The 24164-nt window shown below is 46.3% G+C and overlaps 1 protein-coding gene and 1 pseudogene across 1 annotated transcript in view; both read left to right on the top strand.

Moving 5' to 3' along the window:
• WNT3A (Wnt family member 3A) overlaps nucleotides 1–24164 on the top strand; it is a 103368-nt gene that overhangs the window by 24363 nt on the left and 54841 nt on the right. The window lies entirely within an intron of this gene.
• LOC118092416 (U2 spliceosomal RNA) lies at nucleotides 12231–12333 on the top strand (annotated as a pseudogene).

The following is a 24164-nucleotide window of genomic DNA, read 5'->3' as shown; positions in this document are numbered from 1 at the left end:
AATCCGTGTCGCTGGGGCTCCAGCAATGTAAGCAAATGTATTATTTGCACAAGTTGCTTAAAAATTTCAATCGACATCTGGGCTGAATGGTTGATTAATATGCCCATTAGCAGAATAATCAGTTGTTCAGTTGATTACATCGAAATATATCTGCCAGCACTTCAATTAACATGTCTTTTAAGCACAACTAAAGAAGAATAGGAACTTTCCCTTGATTACCAAACTTCAGACTGTAAGTGCCAATAATTATGGAGCCAAAAGAGCAGCATCCCAAGCACAAGGGAAAGGAATCGGCAGACTCGGGAGAACAGAAGTAAAAAACCGAAAAGAATTAAAAAAACAAAACAAAACATTAAAATCCTAAGTGGGTAGGGGATTGTCAAGACAGAGCAGTGAAGAGTGAAAGGGCTGAGTGGCCATAGGACACTGTCCCACCTATAACTTACAATTTACTAAGTAAATCCTACTGCTCAGCAGTCAGATGCACACCATATATTTAAGGCACATTTGAAACACATCCCTTCCCCAAGAATCCTGTGCACTGTAGTTTATCCTTCGCAGACCTACAATCCCCAGCACACTTAACAAACTACAGTTCCCAGGAATCTTGGTGTAGATGTGACCAGTGTTAGGTTAGATAAAGGATGTGGGTGGCGCTGTGGTCTAAACCACTGAGCCTCTTGGGCTTGCTGATCAGAAGGTTGGCGGTTCGAATCTGCACAATGGGGTGAGCTCCCATTGCTCTGTCCCAGCTCCTGCCAACCTAGCAGTTCAAAAGCACAAGAGTGCAAGTAGACAAATAGGTACCGCTGTGGCGGGAAGGTAAACGGCATTTCCGTGCGCTCTGGTTTCCATCACAGTGTTCCGTTGTGCCAGAAGCGGTTTAGTCATGCTGGCCACATGACCTGGAAAGCTGTCTGTGGACAAACGCAGGCTCCCTTGGCCTCAAAGGGACAAAGCGAGATGAGCTCCAAAGTTGGCTTTGACTGGACTTAACCATCCAGGAGTCCTTTACCTTTACCTTTACCTTTTACCTTTAGGTTAGAATCCATCTCACTGATGGGGTAGATCTCTCTCTTGGAATCATAGAAGTGTACAGTTGGAAGAGACCCTGAGGGTCATCTAGTCAAACCCCCTGCAATGCAGGAATCTCAACTAAAGCTTCCATGACAGGTGGCAATCCAACCTCTGCTTAAAAACCTCCAAGGAAGGAGCGTCCATCACCTTCCATGGGAGTCCATTCCACTGTCAAACAGCTCTTACCATCAGAAAGTTCTTTGTGATGTTTAGTTGACATCTCCGTTCTTGTAACTTGAAGCCATTGGTTCACATTCTACCCTCTGGAGCAGGAGAAAACAAGTTTGGTCCATGTTCCATGTGACAGTCCTTTAGATATCTGAAGTTGTTAGTTTGGGCTCAGTTCTCCAATCTGTTAAGGTCATTTTGAATCCTGATTCAGTCTTCTCCAGCATTGGCTACTCTTCCTAGTTTGGTGTCATCTGCAAATTTGATGAGCATTCTCTGAATTCCTCTGTCACATTTAGAAAGGTGTTGAACAGCAATAGGCCCAGGACAGAACCCTGTAGCACCGCACTTATCCCGTTTTTCCAGGATGATGAGGAACTATTTGGGTTTGGTCAGTCAACCAGCTAACAGTTATCTCATCCAGCCAACATTATCCCATTCTATGCAAAAAAATACATTTGGGTACTTCATCAAAAGCCTTCCTGAAATCAAGATATACTATATCCACAGCATTCCCTTGATCCACCAAAGCAAAAAAGAGAAATGACTTATTTTTGACCCATGCTAGATCTTAGTAATCTCAGCATCCTTTTCTAAGTGCTCACAGACTGACAGTTTAATTATCTGTTCTACAACCTTTCCTCGTATTAATGTCAAGCTATCTGGTCAGTGGTTATCTGAGTCTTCTTTTTCTCCTTTCTGAAGCCAGGGTCCACATTTGCCCAGTCTACAAGGATGTCACCTGTTCTCCAAGAAATCTCAAATATTATAGACACAGGACCTGCAAGCTCCTTTAGTACCTTTGGGTGCAACTCATCAGCCCCTGGACATCTGAGTTCATTTAAAGTAGCGACAGTTGTTGTTCCCTTACCATCTCTTTTTCTATCTTGGGCTGAAGCCCCATCCTTGCTTAGTTTATTTTGTTATCACCATATTGGGCACTGCTTTCTCTCTCAAATTTTATTTTACATAGAGTCTGTCCGTCCCGTCTGCTGGCCGTCTAAAATGATGTACTCGACCCTCAGCTGTTGTTCTCCTCCATGAGAACTAGCAGGGCCATCCAAACCCCTGATCCTCCTTACTGGGGTTGGAAGCACTCATCCAGCTTTCATATAATCATAGCCAGAAGATCAATGTTGTTATTGTTTAGTTGTTTAGTCGTGTCCGACTCTTCGTGACCCCATGGACCATAGCACACCAGGCACTCCTGTCTTCCACTGCCTCCCACAGTTTGGTCAGACTCATATTCGTAGCTTTGAGAACACTGTCCAACCATCTCATCCTCTGTCATCCCCTTCTCCTTGTGCCCTCAATCTTTCCCAACATCAGGGTCTTTTCCAGGGAGTCTTCTCTTCTCATGAGGTGGCCAAAGTATTGGAGCCTCAGCTTCAGGATCTGTCCTTCCAGTGAGCACTCAGGGCTGATTTCCTTCAGAATGGATAGGTTTGATCTTCTTGCAGTCTATGGGACTCTCAAGAGTCTCCTCCAGCACCATAATTCAAAAGCGTCAATTCTTCGACGATCAGCCTTCTTTATGGTTGATCGCCATATTGATCTACTATTGAAGATCAATAGTAGTGAGCAAACGTTCCTGAGAAACAGCTTGCCCACAGCTCCCGTTTTTCCTGCAGACCCAGGAGAATGTTGTGTGCATTCCAGATAAGGATCAGCAGATCTGTCACTTTCGCTCAGCTCCTCCTTTTTCCACTCTTAAGTTCAGTTCCCCACATTTCCACATCAGTTTTGTTTTGTTTTCAATATCCTCAAGTCCTCATATTATGGAAAAAACAGGTACAGGGCTCAAGCTACTTCTTCTGTTGTGGTTTACAATGAATATCCTAAGGGACAAACATGCACATGCTAAATGGGAAAGTGTGGTTGACCTGTCAAGGATAATAATAATAATAATAATAATAATAATAATAATAATAATAATAAATTTTATTTATACCCCGCCCTTCCCAGTCAAGACCGGGCTCAGGGCGGCTAACAACAAATAATATCAACACAAGTATAAAAGAAACAATTCAGTTAAAACGCAGATTAATACAATGCTAAAATTCAATTTTAAAATTAAAAATCTACGAATAAGATAAAACCATTATGAAATAAAACCTTAGGGGAGGGTAACCGTGGGGTCAGACTGCGTCAGTCCGAAGGCCAAACGGAACAGCTCTGTCTTGCAGGCACCACGAAAAGATGACAAATCCCGCTGGGCCCTAGTCTCCTGAGAGAGAGCGTTCCACCAGGTTGGGGCCAGTACTGAGAAGGCCCTGGCCCTGGTCGAGGCCAGCCTAACCACCTTGTGACTCAGGATCTCCAATATGTTATTATTTGTGGACCTTAATGTCCTCTGTGGGTCATACCGGGAGAGGCGGTCCCGTAGGTACGAGGGTCCTAAGCCGCATAAGGCTTTAAAGGTCAAAACCAGCACCTTAAACCTGACCCTGTACTCCACCGGGAGCCAGTGCAGTTGGTAAAGCACTGGATGAATGTGATCCCGCGGCCGGGACCCCGTAAGGAGCCTCGCTGCGGCATTCTGCACCCGCTGGAGTTTCTGGGTCAGTTTCGAGGGCAGCCCCGCGTAGAGCGAGTTACAATAATCAAGGGGAATACAGATGGGGAATCTGATGGGGAATCCATATGTTACTGGACTACAACTTCCATCATCCCTGACCATTGAGTATGATGGCTGCTGGTGGCTGCTGGGATATGTAGTCTGAGACACCATCTGGATTGCCACAGTTCTCCAACCCTTCGGTATCTCAAAATGGGTGGGGAAACTGGAAGAAAGGGCATCCAAATAGAGCTATAACAAGTGGGAAAACTACTGAAAAGACACCAAACATTACTGAGGTTCATGAAACGATGCGTGCTGTGGGGGGAAATGGATAAGAAGAGTGTTTCTCCACGTCTCAAAATGCTAGAACTCAGGAGGATCATCTGATGAAACAGATTCAGAAACAGAAGTAGGACAAAAATAATCAGAAAAAATCAAACCAGAAAATCAACCAGAAAATCTGTGGCCTAAAAAGTTATGAGATTTCAACAGGAAATTATGAGATGTGCACTGATTGGAAATGAAGCCATGTGACTGCCACAAATCTGCAAGTATTATTGAAAGTTCATATGATTGCCCTGATAGCATCATGAGCACAAATAATCATGAATGAGCAATTAAAAAGACACCTGGATTCTTGGTTGCTTTTAAAAGGGAGTTAGAGACAGGTTTGGAAAACTCAGCAGTAGCCAGAGGACTGGAGAAGATCAGTCTACATCCCAATCCCAAAGAAGGGCAGCGCCAAATAATGCTCCAACTACCTCACAATTGCGCTCATTTCACATGCTAGCAAGGTTATGCTTAAAATTCTACAAGGCAGGCTTAAGCAGTATGTGGACCGAGAACTCCCAGAAGTGCAAGCTGGATTTCGAAGGGGCAGAGAAACCAGAGACCGAATTGCAAACATGCACTAGATTATGGAGAAAACTAGAGAGTTCCAGAAAAACGTCTACTTCTGCTTCATTGACTACGCAAAAGCATTTGACTGTGTCGACCATAGTAAACTATGGCAAGTTCTTAAAGAAATGGGAGTGCCTGATCACCTCATCTGTCTCCTGAGAAATCTCTATGTGGGACAAGAAGCTACAGTTAGAACTGGATATGGAACAACTGATTGGTTCAAAATTGGGAAAGGAGTACGACAAGGCTGTAAATTGTCTCCCTGCTTATTTAACTTATATGCAGAATTCATCATGCGAAAGGCTGGACTGGATGAATCCCAAGCCAGAATTAAGATTGCCAAAAGAAATATCAACAACCTCAGATATGCTGATGACACAACCTTGATGGCAGAAAGTGAGGAGGAATTAAAGAACCTTTTAATGAGGGTGAAAGATGAGAGCACAAAATATGGTCTGAAGCTCAACATCATAAAAACTAAGATCATGGCCACTGGTCATGGCAAATAGAAGGGGAAGAAATGGAGGCAGTAAGAGATTTTACTTTCTTGGGTTCCATGATCACTGCAGTCACAAAATTAAAAGACACCTGCTTCTTGGGAGAAAAACAATGACAAACCTAGACAGCATCTTAAAAAGCAGAGAAATCACCTTGCCGACAAAGGTCCATATAGTTAAAGCTATGATTTTCCCAGTAGTGATGTATGGAAGTGAGAGCTGGACCATAAAGAAGGCTGATCACCAAAGAATTGATGCTTTTGAATTATGGTGCTGGAGGAGACTCTTGAGAGTCCCATGGACTGCAAGAAGATCAAACCTATCCATTCTGAAGGAAAAATAAAAATAAAAAATCCTTCCAGTAGCACCTTAGAGACCAACAAAGTTTGTCATAGGTATGAGTTGGTCTCTAAGGTGCTACTGGAAGGATTTTTTATTTTTATTTTGACTGCGTCAGACCAACACGGCTACCTACCTGTAACTCATTCTGAAGGAAATCAGCCATGAGTGCTCACTGGAAGGACAGATCCTGAAGCTGAGGCTCCAATACTTTGGCCACCTCATGAGAAGAGAAGACTCCCTGGAAAAGACCCTGATGTTGGGAAAGATTGAGGGCACTAGGAGAAGGGGACGACAGAGGACGAGATGCTTGGACAGTGTTCTCAAAGCTACCAAATTAAGTCTGACCAAACTACGGGAAGCAGTGGAAGACAGGAGTGCCTGGCGTGCTCAGGTCCATGGGGTCACGAAGAGTCGGACATGACTAAACGACTAAACAAAAACAACAGAGGCATGAATGGTGGAAGGAAAGGTCAACTATCAGCTATTAGCTGTGAAATAGAACATCCATGTTTGGGGGCATGATGTTAGGGACAAAACAACAGAAGACATCTATTCCTTTATGCCCTGCTTTGAGAGCAACCTAGAGGCATATGACCATAGCTGCTATAGGGAGCAGGATACTGGGCTTGATCTCATTCTGGCTTTGCTCAGTCAATGATGCTGAGGTTCTCCCAGCCCCTGGAACCACCACTTTCCAAGCCCAGAACACCATAGGGCTTCCTTCACAGGCCCATTGTGCAAGGATGTTACAACCTCTGCACAGCCGCCGCTCACCTGGATGTCTCTCCCCTTTTTTTTTTTTTGCTCGCTGTGGCTTTTTCCTGTGTGCTCCAGATAAATAGCTTGGGGTGAAGGCCTGCTGCTGTACATTCTTTATTAAGCAAAAAAAGAAAAAAATGCTGTCAAAGTAAGGAGGCAAAATCTGTGGCCCGGGGCACCATGTGCAAAGGAAAGCGTCTCCGATCCTTTGCACGGACTTGTTTGAAATATGCAGCAACAGCAGCCGAAGTAGCTGTCTTCTGCTTGGAAGGAAAGCGGGGGAGGTGGGGAGAATCATCCAGTTTGGTCAAGCAAGCAGATCAGCATGGAGGTGAATGGGGGTGCCGTGCCTGGCATTTAGCAGAACAGTCTTAAACACACCTAAGTACATATCTATCCAAGTGTGTGTGTGTGTGTGTGTGTGTGATATGTATATATTATATCTTATATATATTTATATGCACACACAAGCAGACATATGCTCTGTGTGTATGTATATGCGTGTGTATAATACTTGGGGCTGTGCCTCTGCTCACCAACCCCGCCCCCCCCATTCCTCCCATATTAACGCCCTAGAGATTCTCTCCTCCCACTCTTAAGCAACTATAAAGTTCACTTTTTACCTTCCCAGCTCCATTTCTTCATGCAAATCCAGGATTGATGCAGCAAGTAGAAATCCTCCAATGGGAGCTGTGCAATGACAGCCTAACGTTTTAATGTACTGTTTATGTACATTTTTATGTACCGTACTGTTAAACAGATGATAACAGTTCTAGAAAGGCAGAAGGACCTGAGTAAAGTACCTCACCTTCTTATTCAGGAGGAAAGAAGATACTTATCTCGCCCAGCTATGTACCTATCCCATCTGGAAATACCCTCTCATCGAAAAGCTTTCACTTTAGCCCGAAATCGCATCATGCCCTCGGCAGTTCTTCAAGGGAAGTACAAACGGATCCCAATGTGCAAGAGATGCTGCCCGTGTGGATCTGGGGAAGTGGAAACTATTGGCCACATACTCCTGCGATGCAGCTACTACGAGGAGGTGTGAGGCGAACTTATCCACACGGCGCTGTCTGAGCTTCCTGGACGCTCGGACAATTTCTATATAGAGTGGCTTCTTTCAGATGCTAACTCTAATGTGACAGCAAAGATAGCCAAGTTCTGTGCTAGAGCCATAAAAATCCGAGCCGACCTAGTTAGTAGTGCCCAAAAATTTCAGGACAGAGCCAAAGATGATCCATTGCTACCATTTGCTGTACCCTCCCAAGTAGTGATACCTTCTTTTATCTAATCATTTTTATAATGGTTAAAGTGGTTTATATTTATTGCTTATATTTTAGATTGTATTTTGGATTGTTTTATGTATATATGTGTATGCTGGTCGAGAACCGTAACAATAAACTAAACTAAACTTGTTGTTGTTGCTTAGTCATTTAGTTGTGTCTGACTCTTCATGACCCCATGGACCATAGCACGCCAGGCACTCCTGTCTTCCACTGCCTCCTGCAGTTTGGTCAAACTCATGTTCGTGGCTTCAAGAACACTGTCCAACCATCTCGTCCTCTGTCGTCCCCTTCTCCTCCATCTTTCCCAACATCAGGGTCTTTTCCAGGGATTCTTCTCTTCTCATGAGGTGGCCAAAGTCTTGGAGCCTCAGCTTCAGGATCTGTCCTTCCAGTGAGCACTCAGGGCTGATTTCCTTCAGAATGGATAGGTTTGATCTTCTTGCAGTCCATGGGACTCTCAAGAGTCTCCTCCAGCACCATAATTCAAAAGCATCCATTCTTCGGCGACTGTATATTGAAAGAGATATGCATATGGCTTAGGTCTCCTTCACACATCACCATAGCAGAGCTGCTTCTGACTTCCCCATGACATTGTCTCAAGTCACCCCACAGATGTTTAAAATTCCAGAACCACATAGGATGAAAGGAGCCAGTTGTGCGGGTCCTTCCCACAATGAAGGCCGCACAGCTGAAAGAGCGGGTGATGTTTGGTAGGAAGAGCCCAACTGATCAGCTTCTGTGGTGGCGGCAGCATGGGAAAAGATTATGGGGAAGGGGGGAAGCCCAGAAAAGAGAGGGAGCACTTATTCCGCTGTAGTTTTCAGGATCAACTGAGCACACCTCTTGACTATCTTCATCAATGGCAGGGATGCTGAAGAGGGGACTAGTCATAGCTCAGTGGGTGGAGCACATGCCTTGCGTGTCTCCCAACTTTAATCCCTGGCATTAACCATAACTACAATCGACCCAGGTGGTGCTGTGGGTTAAACCACAGAGTCTAGGGCTTGCTGATCAGAAGGTCGGCGGTTCGGATCCCTGCAACGGGGTGAGCTCCCGTTGCTCGGTCCCAGCTCCTGGCCACCTAGCAGTTCGAAAGCACATCAAAGTGCAAGTAGATAAATGGGGGCCGCTCCGGCGGGAAGGTAAACGGCGTTTCCGTGCGCTGCTCTGGTTCGCCAGAAGCAGCTTTGTCATGCTGGCCACATGACCCGGAGGCTGTCTGCGGACAAACGCCGGCTCCCTCGGCCTATAGAGCGAGATGAGCGCTGCAACCCCAGAGTCGGACATGACTGGACCTGATGGTCAGGGGCCCCTTTACCTTTACCTTACATTCAGAGTAGAAAATGCTGGGCTACCGGTAGATCGGGGCTGGGGAACTTCAAATGCGACCCTGCAAACCTGCCTGCCTGAATCTTGGGACTGTCTCCCCAGGCCATACACCCTCCCCCTCAAGACCATCCTTGAGCAATTTTGCCAAAGTAAAATGTGTCCCTCAACTCTCTGATACTGTCTTCCGTTGCTCCCTGTGTTGAAGTTGAGAGTCATGGGCATGTCTAACTGGATTTTGTTGTGCTGTTTTGGTTATGCTCAGAGAATGACATATGGCAGGCACCCCCAAACTTTGGCCCTCCAGATGTTTTGGACTACAATTCCCATCTTCCCCGACCACTGGTCCTGTTAGCTAGGGATCATGGGAGTTGTAGGCCAAAACATCTGGAGGGCCGCAGTTTGGGGATGCCCGACATATCAAGATTTAGCCTAGCAGAGGCCCTTGGCTCCTAAATTCCAGCCCCAACTTTACCTCTGAGTATAGAACCTCAGGCCAGGGGGGAATGAATGTACTGCCCTAGACATCTGAACTGGGCCCAGATCCCCTCACTGACCCTGCTTCACACACCCTGAGTGTTTTTGTCTTGCTGGAATGTGTTGTTGAACTCTGATAATGTCTCTTGTTCACCTGGGTGGGGGACGGAGAAGGGTGTGTGAGTTAGAAACTAGCCTAGCGTACAAAGGGAAAAAAATTGTGTCAATTACTCTACCCACTTTTGCCTCTGGCCCTGCTTACCATTGACCTGTGGCCCTCAGAAGATTGCCCAGAAAGAAATGTGGTCCTCAGGGTGAAAAAGCCCGTCTGCTCTGGCTCTAATGGCTGCCTACAGCTTAGTCCTTATTGGCATTAGGCATGGCCAATCCAGAGCCTTCATCTTGCCAACCAATCGTAGAAGCCGAATGTTGCACACCTGTTCCTTTCTGTGCTTTGAACCCCGACTGTCCAAAGTAGCTCATTAGGCCACCTTCAGTTCACAAAGTTCCTTCACCAGAGTTCTGCAGGTTTCTTTTGGCTCGAACCCTCTCTGCACATCCTACCAAGGTGGGCTTCCATGCCCTTAGGTCTTCACAAGCGCCTTTAGTTCTGCACCTGACTTTTTTATGTCCCCACCCTGCCAGATCTTCCCCTGACAACATTCTTCACCCCATCTCTAATCCTCCGGTGCTTTGGAGCTGTGAAAGGAGTGTTTGTTGTTCTCCTTCTGGATTCCAAAGCTCTGTTCCGCAATCCTGGAAGTCTTACGGCATCCTCTCAATAGTCTTAATTCCTCCTTCTATGGTACAAATGTTAGTTTAGCAGCTGTCAGGCTGGCACAGGTTCAAGTATCTCAAGGAACAGAACAAGCACGGGTCTCCTCAATTTGTTTTTGAGAACCAATATTTGCATTAGCTTTGGCCTCCTGGAGAATTGCCTCCAAGTACAGTACTCATTTGTGACCCAGGTCAAGAGAATGGCTTCTTTGCAGGTTGAGATTCCTCAAGGGTAGATTCCTTGCCTAACGGAGATCTCCCACCACTCAACGAAACCATGTGGGAGATGATACTTCCTTAGTTGGGCCAAAGTTGAACAAGCTCTTAATTTGTGTGCCTCTGTCGATTAGTAACTAGGGTCAGGAGCAGAATTTTAAGGAGGAAGATGCAAAAATAATTGCATTTCCATTTATTTATGGTTAAAAGAGGGGTTTTGGCCAAAGTGACCCCAAAGCATTATGTGATATACAATGCAAACCTTACAACAAAATAGAACACTCAACATGTGCAAAATTCATCTCTATTTCCCCCCTCTCTCTCCAAGGCTGTGTACATACCAACCCATTATAGCACAAAATATATACTTTTTCTAAAGCAGGAATTGTTCGTGCTCATCCTCAGCACGCTTTCAATCTAGATTTATTCTAGCTGCTGCTTCCTACAAGGGTGGGTGTGGAGCTTGATACATGTTCGAAAACCCTCCTCTTGTTTAGGCTATCCACACTTCTTCTGCACATGCCCCAGGTGAATGAAGAAGGAAGTGGAGATTGTGATCAAAGTCACTGGGCAGGGACTAGGACCACCTGCATTGCTAGGACCCTCCATTGCTATGACCACCTATATCTGTTTCCACCACTTTTGAAATGGATGCACTGCAAGGTAATGAAGAAACATTCTGAAATGAGCTTTTATTTTCAAAGGGAAACCAGGTTTTCAAGAAGCGTTTTTCAAGAGCAAAAAAGGGGGCAATGGATCTAGATTGTGTGTGGACTACTATGTGTGTGGGGGGGGGGTTGAAACCCCAAGTACTCAGTCTCCGTTGATTCTTGTTGTTTAGTCATTTAGTCACGTCCGACTCTTCGTGACCCCGTGGACCAGAGCACGCCAGGCACTCCTGTCTTCCACTGCCTCCCGCAGTTTGGTCAGACCATTGATTCTATAATTATAATTATTATTTATTTATTTATATCCCGCCCATCTGGCCGGGTTCCCCCAGCCACTCTGGGCGGCTTCCAACAAAACATTAAAGTACAGAAATCAAACATTAAAAGCTTCCCTAAACAGGGCTGCCTTGAGATGCCTTCTAAAGGTCTGGTAATTGTTGTTCTCTTTGACCTCTGGTGGGAGGGCATTACACAGGGTGGGTGCTACTACAGAGAAGGCCCTCTGCCTGGTTCGCTGTAACTTGGCTTCTCGTAGGGAGGGAACCGCCAGAAGACCCTTGGCGCTGGACCTCAGTGTCCGGGCAGAACGATGGGGGTGGAGACGCTCCTTCAGGTATACTGGACCGAGGCCGTTTAGGGCTTTAAAGGTCAACACCAACACTTTGGATTGTGCTCGGAAACGTACTGGGAGCCAATGTAGGTCTTTCAGGACCGGTGTTATGTGGTCTCGGCAGTCTCTCCCAGTCACCAGTCTAGCTGCCGCATTCTGGATTAGTTGTAGTTTCCGGGTCACCTTCAAAGGTAGCCCCACGTAGAGCGCATTGCAGTAGTCCAAGCGAGAGATAACTAGAGCATGCACCACTCTGGCGAGGCAGTCCGTAGGCAGGTAGGGACTCAGCCTGCGTACCAGATGGAGCTGATAAACAGCTGCCCTGGACACAGAATTGACCTGCGCCTCCATGGGCAGCTGTGAGTCCAAAATGACTCCCAGGCTGCGCACCTTGTCCTTCAGGGGCACAGTTACCCCATTCAGGACCAGGGAGTCCTCCACACCCGCCCGCCTCCTGTCCCCCACAAACAGTACCTCTGTCTTGTCCGGATTCAATCTCAATCTAGAATAATATATTATGCAGCCCAAGTTAGCAGCAGCAAAACAGCATCAGAGTTACTTACTTGCATCGCTTCTTAGCCGTTTGGCTAAGATCAAGTGTAGTATCTGTTCTTATCAGAGTTGCTTACTTGGAACATTTTTTGGGGGGAAATTAACAACATGACCACAGAGCCGCTCTAAGCAGCTGTAAAACATTGAAGGTAGAAATAGCCAGTCCACATGCCACCTCTGAAGTACTTTTCTATCTTTCTTTAAAATGTCAGATTTTAAAATGATTTAGTCCCTTTAAAAATTCTGCCCACAAATGGGATGAAATGGAGCCAGTTTTGCAACAAACGCAACCAGCAGGGGATGGAAATACACTGGTCCCCAAAGGAACCTCTACCACTTAAGGTCGCTTTCTAAACAACCTCCATTGCAGTCTTGGCCAACTTGGGGTTGATGGGAGTTGTATGGCCCCAGGTTGGCCAAGGCTGTTCCACTCGATCTCCAGATGAAAGCAGGCCATTGACACCCTAAGCCAGGCATAGACAACCATGGCTCTCCAGATGTTTTGGAACTAGAACTCCCATGATCCCTGACCACTGGCCCTGTTAGCTAGGGATCATGGGAGGTGTAGTTCCAAAACATCTGGAGAGCCAAGGTTGGCCTATGCCTGCCCTAAGCCCTAGAAGCTGCTCCTTTTCTGTTCATTCTTCTCACTCAAGTAGTCTAATCATGACCCTTATTGCATAATCCTCCAAGGCAATTGTACCATTAGACTGACAGGTAGCACACGAGAAGCCATCTGTCAAACCCAATAACCCTGCCACTTTTATCACAAGGAGGAGGAGGAGGAGGAGGAGGAGAGAGTTTGTCTCCGGTTTCTAAAGCAAACACACATGGGATCTTGGCACAGGCCTTTGCGGATTCGCTCAGTGCTGGCTCGCTGCTTCTTCCCCTCCTTTGGCAAGTCAAAGCTGGTATCTCTAGCTAACCGTGAGCAAGTGGCTGTGTGTGCTAGCAGATCACTAGCTGGAGGCCAGCCAGAGCTTCTGCAGTGCTCTGTGAAAGAAATCATTAATGAGAGTTGCACTCCTGAAATACAGTTGGATACTGCATGAAGCTGAGTGTTGCAGGATTCAGGACAGAAGACAGAAAGTATTTCTTTTTGCAGCACATACTTAGAAATATGGAATTTGCAGCCCCAAATGGTAGTGGTGGCCACCAAGTTCATAGAATTGGAAGAGACCACAAGGGCCATTCAGTCCAACCCCCTGCCAAGCAGGAAACACCATCAAAGCATTCTTGACATATGGCTGTCAAGCCTCTGCTTAAAGACCTCCAAAGAAGGAGACTCCACCACACTCCTTGGCAGCAAATTCCACTGCCGAACAGCTCTTACTGTCAGGAAGTTCTTCCTAATGTTTAGGTGGAATCTTCTTTCTTGTAGTTTGAATCCATTGCTCCGTGTCCGCTTCTCTAGAGCAGCGGAAAACTACCTTTCTCCCTCCTCTATTATAACATCCTTTAATATATTTGAGCATGGCTATCATATCACCCCTTAACCTTCTCTTCTCCAGGCTAAACATACCCAGCTCCCTAAGCCGTTCCTCATAAGGCATCGTTTCCAGACCTTTGACCATTTTGGTTGCCCTCCTCTGGACACGTTCCAGCTTGTCAGTATCCTTCTTGAACTGTGGTGCCCAGAACTGGAGACAGTATTCCAGGTGAGGTCTGACCAGAGCAGAATACAGTGGTACTATTACTTCCCTTAAGACCCTGATGTTGGGAAAGATGGAGGGCACAAGGAGAAGGGGATGACAGAGGACGAGATGGTTGGACAGTGTCCTCGAAGCTACGAACATGAGTTGGACCAAACTGCGGGAGGCAGTGCAAGACAGGAGTGCCTGGCATGCTCTGGTCCATGGGGTCACGAAGAGTCGGACACGACTAAACGACTAAACAACAACAATTACTTCCCTTGATCTAGATGCTATACTCCTATTGATGTAGCCCAGAATTGCATTGGCTTTTTAGCTGCTGCATCATACTATTGACTCATGTCAAGTTTGTGGTCTACCAAGACTGTTAGATCCTTTTCACATGTACTGCTCTCAAGCCAGGTGTCACCCATTGGGTGCCCTTGAAAGAGAAAACCATGGAGAAGGCTATCAATGGCTAATAGCCACAATAGCTCTGTTTTACCTTCTCTGCTGGTTGCAGTATGATATTGAATGCCAGCTGCTGGGAAACGCAGGTGGGCAGAGTGCTGTCGGAGTCATGTCTTGCTTGCAGGCTTCCCACAGCCATATGGTTGGCAACTTTGAGAACAGGATGGTGGACTAGATGGGCCACTGGCCTGATCCAGCAGGCTCTTCTTGTGTTCTTACATTCTTATACCTCTTCTCCCCAGGCTGCACCCATTACTGGTCTGGCTTTGCACACTCCTCAAATGCTTTTTGTCTGGCTGGAACGTATTCCTGGACTCCAATGATGCTTCTTGCTTGCTTGTCGGATTCTGCTTTCAAACTTCCTAGGCATCTGGTAGTGCACAGTGAGAAAGTCTCTCCTCTTTACAGAGGTTGTGAGTGGAAGCCGCTCCCGCGTAGGCAAGGCGGCGTTTCTGCCCCTTGCCTTACCTGCCCTTGCTGCCGCGCCACGCCTCCGGTAGCCAGCCAATAGTGCTGGCTCGGGGGCGGGGTTTAGCTGCACTTATTGCAGTCGCGGCAGATCTAAGCCTCCATTTTCCATTTTGCGCCAGGCTATGTTTTTGACATTGCTACAGACTTCGGTTGGTCGCCTTGGTTGCCCAAAGGGGTCTGGTAGGAGTTTTTTTGTCCGTTTGGCAAAATTGGCTCACGCCTCTTGGTTTTTTCTGCCTACCTCGTAGCAAATCGCCACAACTTTATTGGTGGTTAGGCATTGGTATATCCATGATGTGTCAGGGGGGGGCAAGGTTCGGGCCATGGCCTACCCCTTCATCTTTAGGGTATTCCATTAAAGGAATCCGGCGGTTGTGGATCCTGTCCGATGCCCTGCTGGTGGCTAGGGCCATGGCATGACCCCCAGTGGCGTCAGGGGAAGCTTCCAGTTTTATTTGCATCAACAGGCTCCACCTTCTGGTTGCTAACCTTTGATGACTCCACACTGAGCAGGGGGAGTCTTGTAGTCTGTCCGATCCAATGCCTAAGCCAATACCACTCACATGCTGTAACCAATAAAGTTGTGGCCTTTTCCGCCCATTAACTATAATACATTGTGTCCTTGTGTCTTTATTTCCCCAAGCGGGTGGCGGGATCTGGACTCACAACAAAGTGCTGGACAATACGGTCCATTCACCAGATCCAGCAGCCAGGCCCTTCTTATGTGTTATGTGCTCCTCTGAATCTAGAATGTTTGATGTTTTCTCCCCATCTACCCACATCCAATGGAATATCTCTAGCTTGAACCTCAGTCCTTTTGTCCCTCAAAAATACCCTTGCAAATTTTTAGAGAGATGCTGATGCTTTCTCTGGGTGTTTTAATCCTGTTACTCTTTGTTTATTGTTCTATTTTTTTTTAAAAAAACACACACCCTGTTTTCTATTTTGTAAGCTCTTTGGGAGGTTAGGTGGGGTAAAAATTGTAAACAAAACGAAGTGTGTGAACAGGGTGTTGCACAGACACAGAAGGGCCTCAGCAGGGGGAGGCAGGAGTGGGTGATGTCTCTGCAGGCGTTGTGAAAAGCACCCATTGACAAAGAAGTGTCACATCCAACATCTATCCAGTCTTCTGCCAGACCTGCTCAATTTGTGAGTCTCCCAAGCTGATAGCTGTGTGCTAATTTTCACACATCCTGCAGCCAGCCCTCTCAACCTGGGGGATTTGACTAAGTAAGAAATGGACCAGCCCGATGAAAGCAATGGGGAAAGTTCTCCCAATGCTATACATATTGTAACCTGCTGAGGGATTTGGGGTGGGCAGGGGGGAATAGAAAAACAGGATGTTTATCAATCTCCTGATGGACCCTTGTACTTAGCTAATGTGCCAGTTGTTGGAAACTACAGAAGAGGAGAATGCTCTTGTGCCTGAGTCTTGCTTAAGGGTTTCCCACAGGTATCCGGTCGGCCACTATGAGAATAGGATGCTAATAATAACAACAACAACAACAACAACAACAACAACAATTTATTATTTATACCCCGCCCATCTGGCTGGGTTTCCCCAGTCACTCTGGGCGGCTTCCAACAGAATATTAAAATACAATAATCTATTAAACATTAATTAAACAGAGCTGCCTTTAGATGTTTTCTAAAAGACAGGTAGTTGTTTTTCTCTTTGACATCTGGTGAGAGGGCATTCCACAGGGCGGGTGCCACTACCGAGAAGGCCCTCTGCCTGGTTCCCTGTAACTTGGCTTCTCACAGTGAGGGAACTGCTAGAAGGCCCTCGGAGCTGGAACTCAGTGTCCGGGCAGAACAATGGGGGTGGACTGGACCGAGGCTTAGCATGTCAGTGACCAAGAGCTTCCAGGAGCTTTGACCAACCCAGAAGTTGTGCCGATATTGAAGTCTCTTTGCGATGGGTTCCTGGAATAACCAACAGTCCTATTTCATCTCTCATCAGCTCGATGTTACCCAACAAAGTTGGATGCTGGAAGGTCCAGGACAGATTGGTCCTCCTCCATGCAGCGCAGAGTTAAACTATGGAACTCAGTCCCACAGGAGGGGAGAGTTGCTCTCCTGCTCGGATCCTGCTTGCTGGTTTCCCGCAGGCATTGGGTCGGCCACTGTGAGGACAGGATGCTGGACTGGATGGGCCCATTGGTTTGATCCTGCGGGTTCTTCTTGTGGCCTATACATCCCATCATTGCTCCAGTGAAAATTGGGAGAGGGGGCATCCTCGGCAGCCAGGAATGAATTAGAGGAATAGCACAAGCGGAAATGTCAATGACATATTGCAGAATATACTCCCAAAAAATAGCACCCAGGCTTGAGGACCCTAAACATCTTTTGTCCTGTGCTTTCCCTCCCAACACACCTTTTATTCTATTTTATTTAATCATCTCGTTCCTTTTCTTTCCCTTCCTGTCCCTTTCTCTTTCCTCACATTTGTTCATGGCCTTGCCTTGCACCTTGTCTAGCAAAGGCTATGGCTTTCTCAGAGAGATTTGCTAATCGTCCTTATACCGAGTCAGAGTACTTTAATAGCAAGCAATGTATATTCCTGCGTATAAGACTACTTTTTAACCCAGGAAAATCTTATCAAAAGTCGGGGGTCGTCTTATACGCCGGGTCGTATTTCTTATATGGCGAGTATATCCCAAACACTATATTTTAACTGGAAATGTTGGGGGTCGTCTTATACACCCAGTCGTCTTATACGCCGGAATATACGGTATCTCTGTCTCTCTCATAGGGTATATGTTGTTGTTGTTGTTTGTTGTTAATAATGTTGTTGTTGATGATGATGATGGTATGGAACTCGCTCCCACAAGAGGCACTGATGGTCATCTTGGGTGGCTTGAAAAGAGGACCAGACAAATTCATGGAGGAGACGGCTATCAATGGCCACTAGCCACAATGGCTATGCCGTTGTCGGAGGCAGCAATGCTTTCAGAAGAAAGGAGGGGAGGGGGCTTTGCATTTCCTACAAGCATCTGGTTGGCCACTGTGAGAACAGGCTGCTGGACTGGATGGGCCATTGGCCTGATCCAACAAGCTGCTCTTACCTTTGTATTATTATTATTAAAGGTAAAGGTAAAGGGACCCCTGACCATTAGGTCCAGTTGCGGACGACTCTGGGGTTGTGGTGCTCATCTCGCATTATTGGCCGAGGGAGCCAGCGTACAACTTCCAGGTCATGTGGCCAGCATGACTAAGCCGCTTATGGCGAAACCAGAGCAGCGCACGGAAACGCCGTTTACCTTCCCGCCGGAGCAGTACCTATTTATCTACTTGCACTTTGACGTGCTTTCGAACTGCTAGGTTGGCAGGAGCTGGGACCGAGCAACGGGAGCTCACCCCGTCGCAGGGATTCAACCTGCCGACCTTCTGATCGGCAAGCCCTAGGCTCAGTGGTTTAACCCACAGCGCCACCCGCGTCCCAATTGGCTGTATATACAGGTGCAATTTCAGTTGCAAAGGCAGGATCGTACTGGTGCTGTACCAAGTGGTGATTAGCGCCCATCAAGCATAAGGCAGGGAGACCACTAACAGTAGATGGAGCCAAAGCCGATTGCAGTCAAAGCTGACTCATTTTAGTTTTGTTGCCATCCTCCTCCCTATTATTATTATTATTAGCTATTCTAATTATTTGCCTGGGATACTAAATTTAAAAACTGCACTATTCTATCGTTGTTGTAACTTGTACCGGGAAGGCCAATCAATCAATCATATAAAAAAATAAATATTGCTCCGTTTCACCCCAGATGCTCAGCTCTGACTCACCATCACCATTGGGGAATCCACCTCTGGGGCTCCTGTCCAGTGTTAGGATTCAGCAGTATTCCATCAATCTTCACCACCAACCTTCTGTATTGCAAAGTACTGACTCATCATCAGAACTAAGACTTACTCAATCCCAGTAAAGCCCCATGGTGATGAGAGACAACAGGCCGCTGAGTCACCCGCGAGGTGCCAAGTGATGTATTCTGCAGTTTGGGAGAGGAAGAAAGAATAAATCTGGTGAACAGGCATGTAGAGCCTTCTCTTGCCTCTCTGCCAATTGAAAAGGTGGCACATTTCACTGGTTGTAGATCATTGTCTTAAGAACTGGGAGCAGTTCCCACCACCTATCTAGTTTTTAACTAAAACATTAGTGAAGGAGGCACTGTGACCAAAAATTGATCTGCCCACTCCCCCACAAAATAAAGTACTAATCTGATGCCCTTCACATACTTTGCGACATTTGAAGCAAATTGCTATTTTATTTTGTCCTCTAAAATGCTTGCAATCCATCTTTGTTTTGTGTCACTGTGCATCTCCTTTTATGAATGCTCTTCCAACTAACATACAAGGGAAGACAGTTGGAAAGCTAAGATGCCACAGAAATTGCAAGTATCCCTACATTAAAAGGCGACGGTTTTATGGTGCTCTGCACAGTCCACAGTGTAAGATACGTTTTGCAAATCTATAGATTTCTGTGGATTTTCATCATGCCTGCACAATGTATAATCCAGTGCATGTGCATTTATGCAGGAAGACGTCAAGGGGCGCTTCTAGACATCATTTTTATTGCACGTATATGACTATTTGTGCTCATGATGGTATTGCGGCAGTTATATGTGATCTTGCTTTCAATAGTGTTTCCGCCTGTAAAGGTTTTGGGATGGGCATATTCCTTTTGCTCTCAATCAGTGCATGGTGCATAATTTCCTGCTGAAATCTTGTAACTTTTTATACCATATACTGAAACTGCCATGGTCGCACTGGTTGATGATCTCCGGCAGCCCAGGGACAAAGGTGAGAGCTGTTTCCTAGTTCTGCTGGATCTCTCAGCAGCTTTTGACACCATCGACCATAACATCCTTCTGGACCGTCTAGAGGGGTTGGGAGCTGGGGGCACTGTTATACAGTGGTTCCACTCCTTCCTCCTGGGCTGTGTTCAGAAAGTGGTGGTGGGGGATGAGTGTTCAGACCCCTGGGCTCTCACTTGTGGGGTGCCTCGGGGCTCTGTCCTCTCCCCCATGCTTTTTAACATCTACATGCAGCCGCTGGGAGAGATCATCAGGGGGTTGGGGCTGGGTGTTCATCAGTATGTGGATGATACCCAGCTCTATCTCTCTTTCAAATCAGAACCAGTGAAGGCGGTGAAGGTCCTGTGTGAGAGCCTGGAGGCGGTTGGAGGATAGATGGCGGCTAACAGATTGAGGTTGAATCCTGACAAGACAGAAGTACTGTTTGTGGGGGACAGGAGGCAGGCAGGTGTGGAGGACTCCCTGGTCCTGAATGGGGTAACTGTGCCCCTGAAGGACCAGGTGTGCAGCCTGGGAGTCATTTTGGACTCACAGCTGTCCATGGAGGCGCAGGTCAATTCTATGTCCAAGGCAGCTGTCTATCAGTTCCATCTGGTATGCAGGCTGAGACCCTACCTGCCTGCAGACTGTCTCGCCAGAGTGGTGCATGCTCTGGTTATCTCTTGCTTGGACTATTGCAATGCGCTCTACATGGGGCTACTTTTGAAGGTGACTCGGAAACTACAATTAATCCAGAATGCGGCAGCTAGACTAGTGACTGGGAGCGGCCGCCGAGACCACATAACACCTGTCTTGAAAGATCTCCATTGGCTCCCAGTACGTTTCCAAGCACAATTCAAAGTGTTGGTGCTGACCTTTAAAGCCCTAAATGGCCTCGGTCCAGTATACCTGAAGGAGCATCTCCACCCCCATCGAGGGGGTGTTGCAGGGAACTAGGCAGAGGGCCTTCTCAGTGGTGGCGCCCGCCCTGTGGAACACCCTCCCATCAGATGTCAAAGAGGAAAACAGCTACCCGATTTATAGAAGACATCTGAAGGCAGCCCTGTTTAGGGAGGCTTTTAATGTTTAATAGATTACTGTATTTTATTTTTCTGTTGGAAGCCACCCAGAGTGGCTGGGGAAACCCAGCCAGATGGGTGGGGTATAAATAATAAATTATTATTATTATTATTATTATTATTATTATTACTACTACTACTACTACTACTACTACTACTACCACAAATTCTCTGCAAGGGTGCGGGGATTATACTGCTTTTGTTGTGCTATAGTGCAAAAGTGCCCCTCTAGACGGCAATAATGCAGTAGCATTGAAGAACAACTAACAAAACAGAATACTGTATGGACGATCTAGTAAATATATACCACTAATGCACTCTTATTGTGTCCATGGCATTTGGAATTCAAGGTGGCTTACAACATACATGCATGCATGCATACATACATACATACATGATTTTATTTGTATGCTGCCTTTCCGTAGACAAAATGATGCTCAAGGTGGCTTACAAAATAAAATTTAAAAATACAAAATTACGAACAAAACAAAAGTAGCCATAAATAACAAATAAAATATCAAAAAGTACACAGCCAAATAAATAATCCCCACACAAATCATAGAATCATAGAGTTGGAAGAGACCACAAGGGCCATCCAGTCCAACCCCCTGCCAAGCAGGAAACACCATCAAAGCATTCTTGACATATGCCTGTCAAGCCTCTGCTTAAAGACCTCCAAAGAAGGAGACTCCACCACACTCCTTGTGGCAACAAATTCCACTGTTGAACAGCTCTTACTGTCAGGGAGTTCTTCCTAATGTTTAGGTGGAATCTTCTTTCTTGTAGTTTGAATCCATTTGAAATCATAATGAGATCTAAAATAAACATAGAAAACATTAATATCAAAAACAGCAACAATACCTTCCAAACAATACCTCAACCCAAGAATCTGTTCAGCAGCCTCAGCTTTTTTAGCTGGAGTCAATCGGGGCCCCGCACTCCCAGGTTAGGTGGAAATAGGCCTGCAAGGCAGGGAGTGGGTTTTCCAGGACTCCCAGCCCAGATGGTATACAAAATTATGTACAAGGTAATAAAAACAAACTACAGCCTGATTGTGTCTTGCACAAGGGTTATGTTCTGGGGATGGCACAGAAACATGCATACCTTTTTATTTTGCAATCTTACTTCCCAGTCCACCTCTAATGGGTTGTTGTATAGTACAGTGGAGTGTGTGATGAGCCCAGAAGATAAAAAAAAGTACTTCTTCACATAACACATAGTTAAACTATGGAACTCGCTCCCATTGGAGGCAGGGCTGGCAACCAGAGAGACAAGGGGAGTCTATCACTGGATACTTAGCAACTGTTGGAAGTCTAACCAGGAAGCTTTTGTAGGGGGTCAGGTAGGAACCATCATAACCACACATTCTGATCTATTGCCATTTTCCTATTGATCTATTTGGCTGGACTGCCCCTTGTTGTGCCTTATTTGGTCAAGAGGTTTGCAGTGCCAGCTGCAGGCAAAACCACAGCTTCATATCTCTTGGGACCAGTGGGCAGATTCTGTCCCAAGCCCCTCTCCCCAAATATGGGAATACTACTGGGAAAAGGAAAAGTTCAGTGGCAGGACATCTGCTTTGCATGCAGAAGGTCCTAGATTCAATCCCTGGCATCTCCAGGTAAGGCTGGGAATATCTCCTGCCTGAACCCCTGGAGAACCACTGCCTAGTACTGAGGTGGGTGGACCATTGGTCTGGCTCAGTATAAATCAGCCTCTGAATTCAAGCACAGGGTGAGGGAAAAATTCAAGGAGGATAACATTTGTGGTTCCATAAACAGCTGTAAGGTATGTCTCAAGTCGAGTCTGACTGGTCTACGTTGACAAGGCAATGCCTCCAATTATACAGCATGCTCCGGCCTGCAAAAGAAAAGAAAAAATCAATTTGCTACGTATATTTATTTATTTCTTGTTATGAGAGAATGGAGGGGAGGTGGTATGCACAGATTTCTGAAGGCTGGGAAACCCATTGCAAACCAGAGAAGACTCTGTATGAATCCTGTGATTTATGAGATTCTCATCCTCTCCCTCTTTTAAAACGCAGAACAGCCACAGAAGGAATTATCTGGATCTAGACCACAGCCAGAGGGGAGTTATTATTAATAATTTTAAAAGACACCTATACCATGCAACATAAAATAAATTGCTCGGCTGAATTTATACATAAACATAATATAACAGCCAGAAAGCTCATTAAAAGTACATGCAAATGGGGCAACTGCAAAACGGCAGAGTAGACGGGAACATTTAAAATGTTGGAACAAAGAGGTGGCTTTTAACTTGAGATCCAGTGTAGTGTCGTGGTTGGAATGTCATACTAGGACCTGGGAAAGCAGGGTTTGAATCCTAACTCGGCCAACGTAGCTGAATGGTTGACCTTGGCCTAGTCAATGTTTCTCAGCCTAACCTACAGTACTGTTGTGGCGATAGAGTGACGTGGGTGGAGAGTACCCTAAGCTTCTTAAAAGAAATGTGGGTTATAAATGTAGCAATGATATAAACTTGGTGCCCGAGTTATAACAGTGCCTGCCATGCTGGAGAGGAGAGGGCATCCCGCAAGCAGGGGGCCACCACCAAAAAGGCTTAGTCCCATATTGCCACACAACAGACTTCATAAGGTACAGATGACCCTTCTCCCTTCTGGTCATTTTCCTGATGAAAATTTCCCCAAAAGCTATTTGCTGCTATTGGCAGCTTAAAGGGAGGAGGAGGGGTGGGTGGGGGGTTTCCGTCAGGAAAATGGCATGGAGGAGAAAGGGTTAACTCTCCCTCCCATGTCTATAGCATGGTCAGCCAATCATGGGATTTACAGGACCCCTCCAGAAGGGGGTTACTCTGCTTTCATCTTGATTTGCTTGCAAAAAGCTTACACAGTGATTAGGCTTATGAGGAAAAGAGTCTTAATTTCAGCGTCATAGGTTCCAGGCCCACATTGGGCAAAAGGAATCCTGCATTGCAGGGGGTGGACTAGATGACCCTCAGGGTCCCTTCCAACTCTACGATTCTGTGATCCAATGCAGTCATGAGCACTCTTACTTCCTTCATCTTGATTTGCTTGCAGGGTGTTTGTGCGCCTTCCCACGAATCGTTTGTTCATCCCATTCATTTCAATGCGATTCCCCTCCACTTTCCAAACTACAAAGAGTCCGATGTTTGTTGTTGTTGTTGTTCTTCTTCTCAATGTGATTCCCCTCCACTTTCCAAACTGCAAAGAGTCCAATGTTTGTTGTTGCTGCTGCTGCTGCTGTTTTGTGGGGAGAAAAGGACTTGTTCTTCTACAACAGGCTTGGGGAATCTTTGCACATTTAGTGAAACGTGTTGTTGAACCCAAAGTGTCCCATTTTGGGCTGGGTCCTATTGGGGAATTCTGGCTAGGCATGTCCAAGATTCAGGTCAGTGCACAGATGGGGGTTTCAAGCATGGGGGTCAGATGCAGGCATCCACACCAATCTGGCCTCTGGGGCTCTTCCTCAGCCACACCCCCTCTCCCAAGATCACACCCATCAC

Source organism: Zootoca vivipara, chromosome 11 (genome assembly GCF_965207765.1).
Source record: "Zootoca vivipara chromosome 11, rZooViv2.hap1.1, whole genome shotgun sequence".
NCBI lineage: Eukaryota > Metazoa > Chordata > Lepidosauria > Squamata > Lacertidae > Zootoca > Zootoca vivipara.
The sequence above is the reverse complement of the archived record's forward strand: the minus strand, read 5'-3'. Positions and strand labels throughout refer to the sequence as shown.